We start from the raw sequence: 3,580 nt of genomic DNA, 5'->3' as shown, positions 1-3,580 counted from the left end.
CTACCCAACCCTGAGCTAGATCTATCCATGTATCCATCTAGATATAGCCATCTAGATCTATTACTTTCAATTATTTTTGGATTACTCCAATACCAAATATGCTAATAAAAGACAAAATAAACTAAATATGAATAAAATAAAGGAGTATGAAGGAATGAATGGAGTAATCCAAAAGTAATTGAAAGTAATCAAGTTAAAGTAACCCTACCCAACGCTGAGCTAGATCTATCCATGTATCCATCTAGATATAGCCATCTAGATCTATTACTTTCAATTATTTTTGGATTACTCCAATACCAAATATGCTAATAAAAGACAAAATAAACTAAATATGAATAAAATAAAGGAGTATGAAGGAATGAATGGAGTAATCCAAAAGTAATTGGAAGTAATCAAGTTAAAGTAACCCTACCCAACCCTGAGCTAGATCTATCCATGTATCCATCTAGATATAGCCATCTAGATCTATTACTTTCAATTACTTTTGGATTACTCCAATACCAAATATACTAATAAAACACAAAATAAACTAAATATGAATAAAATGAAGGAGTATGAAGGAATGAATGGAGTAATCCAAAAGTAATTGAAAGTAATCAAGTTAAAGCAACCCTACCCAACCCTGAGCTAGATCTATCCATGTATCCATCTAGATATAGCCATCTAGATCTATTACTTTCAATTACTTTTGGATTACTCCAATACCAAATATGCTAATAAAAGACAAAATAAACTAAGTATGAATACAATGAAGGAGTATGAAGGAATGAATGAAGTAATCCAAAAGTAATTGAAAGTAATCCAGTTAAAGTAACCCTACCCAACCCTGGATCACAGGCCTTAATACCTCCTTTAATCAAAATGTCTCGGCCCAAGGTATCGCCGGGGCGTCCGTCTCACCTCGCTGGCAGCCGCTTTGCATATCGGGGACGGCCAATCGATATGTTATTAGAGGACAACCTGTAGCGGGCGTGTCAATTAATTCCAGGCTGTTTGCGCTGTTTAGCGAGGCCTGGGTGAGTGTGGGAGGTGTCGCTTTAACTTGTGCCTGTGAGGGATGTGTCACCTTGGTTACCGCAATCTAGCCAGTGGGTTGTATTGTTATGTTCACATTGAAGGATTTTATACATTTGACTATAAAGGATTTTATACCATTGAATACAAGTTACATTTATTGAGTTTAATGCTGTAGTTCCAGCTCGGTGGCCTTGGGGGTAGGGCACCCGCTCCGAGACTGGGAGGTTGCTGGTACCTAAGACTTACAACATCGGTACTCATTGCCTCCCTGCCTCGAAAGCCAGGAGAGTAAAGAAGACGTGGTCAGTATCAAAAAACGAGTCAAAGCTGGGAAAGAGACGGGAGCAAAAACAGGTGGGAGTCAGGTTCGAAAAAGCTTGCCTAGAGTACACTGATGTTCGCAGACGGACTGACAGCAGGGGACATTCCCTAGTTGAAACGCCCAAACTTTCCATACACGATGGCAATGTTCCCTCTAAGCTGCGCGTGTGCGCAATCGTGTACTGCCTACACATTCTCAGCTCACAAGAAACTCTAGGCAGCTCACAAAAATCAGGACACGAAATTGCTAATTAAGAAGCGAATTAAGTTAAAGTTACAGTGCATGAAGGTAAAAATACAAAGGTTCCCCTGACGTTGTGTTCTAAATGCGGTATTTTTAAGTCAATGTTGAAGTAGAACAAAGTTGAGTAAAGTCAGTAGAGTTTTTCGAGAACTGGCTTCTTCGGCTCGGTTCACTAAAAGGAACCGGCTCTTTCGGGTCCTAAAAGGCTCTTCGGGTTGTTTTTGCTTCTTTTATCCCTACATGACAAAATATTATGTAAATGTATGCACAAAATGACTTAAAGGAATAGAACAAAAAAGAAAAAAAATACCAAAATGCAAAAGTAGCGAAAAGCTGAGAAAAAAAGAAACATAAGGAAGAGAAAAAAGAAGGAAACATTCAGAAAAAAGCCAGAAAAAAAAGAAACAAAAACAAAAAAGTAAATAGATAACAAAAAGAAAAAAGTAACAGCTAGGAAAAAATAAACACAATGAGATTTTTTTTAAAGGAATTAAAAGAAATAGAAAAAAACAGGGAAAAAGAAGAAAAAGTTTGTGTTGCATTCAAATAATTTCCAATTAGAGCAAGTCAATCGTGTTGCCAACATTGTACTTCCACACAAAAATGTGATTAAATACAATTGTGTATCTTGCAACCGACTCAATAAGCCCCCAAAAATGTTCGTGTTATGCGACAAAAGATACCAGGAAAAAAAGAAATGGAAATCTTGTGAAAGAATCGACTTTAATCGGGCATGTTTATGGACTGTACTCCCAAATCCATTCAATTGTGGACTGAGCAATTCGGAAAAACACTGGACTATGTGTAATGTAAGATCAAACATCAAACATTCCGGTTGTATCCAGCAACTCTGTTTGACCCTCACCCCCCCTCATCAACCCCCCCGGAGGAAAACAAAGCCTACTTACAACAAAGTCAGTTAGTTCTTTGTTCCTTTATCTCTTTGTTTCCTTATCCTCACTGTAAATGTGGAACTGGAGTCGTCCAATTTCATTGTCACAGCATATCCCATGTTGTAACAATGACAATAAAGGCATATTCTATTCTATTCTATTCTATTCTATTCTATTCTATTCTATTCTATTCTATTCTATTCTATTCTATCCTATTCTATTCTATTCTAAAAACAGTTGACGTTTGTAGGCCGTACAACCTTTGCAATAATACATGAGTCAATTCATTCAAAAGTGAAAAATAATTTTGCATTGCCGGAAACTCAGCAAAATGTAACTTGATATCAAGTTTTGGACATGTTTTATAATGACTCAGTTGCCACACTTGGGATGGCTGTTGCTCACTGTTGTTTCAAGCGCTGCTCACCGACTTTGTGTGAACGCTCAGACCCCTGGAAAATTACAGGGAACATTGGTCGCAGGTATATAAACCTGAACCCGCCCAAACCCGTCAAAATTAACTTGATTTGATATGCGAGCCCGAATCAAACCAGAAGCTTTCATTTGCCGCCATAGTAAACACAAGGCCATGCATACTTCACCGCCGACTTGTGCGTTTCGGCGACATGCAGTGAACGAAAGTGAAACTGAAACTTAACAAAATGGCACCGAAAAGAAAATTATATTTTGCAGATTACAAGTTTCGGAGCAGCCCGTGAAATATGCCCCAGAAATTTGCACAAAGAGCAGAGAAGTTCTAAGCGGAGAGGGAGAAGTTGTTTATTGATATTCGTCAATGTCCAAACAACGTTCTCATTCTTTTAAGAGACAATCAGCGTTCTTATACCCTCTGGAGCAGACACATCACGTCAGAAATATCACATGTTGCTTAGTAATTTTGCATTGCCGGAAACTTAGCAAAATGTAACTTGATGTCAAGTTTTGGACATGTTTGATAATGAATTATCTTGCCACACTTGGGATTATGGTTGCTCACTGTTGTTTCAAGCGCCGCTCACTGACTTTGTGTGAACGCTCAGACCCCTGCAAAATTACAGGGAACATTGCACGATGGTAATGTCCAGGAACTAAATGTCCTTGTGTG

This window comes from Urocampus carinirostris, chromosome 18, assembly GCF_059441175.1.
Source record: "Urocampus carinirostris isolate Australia breed hairy pipefish chromosome 18, RoL_Ucar_1.0, whole genome shotgun sequence".
Taxonomy (NCBI): domain Eukaryota; kingdom Metazoa; phylum Chordata; class Actinopteri; order Syngnathiformes; family Syngnathidae; genus Urocampus; species Urocampus carinirostris.
The sequence above is the reverse complement of the archived record's forward strand: the minus strand, read 5'-3'. Positions refer to the sequence as shown.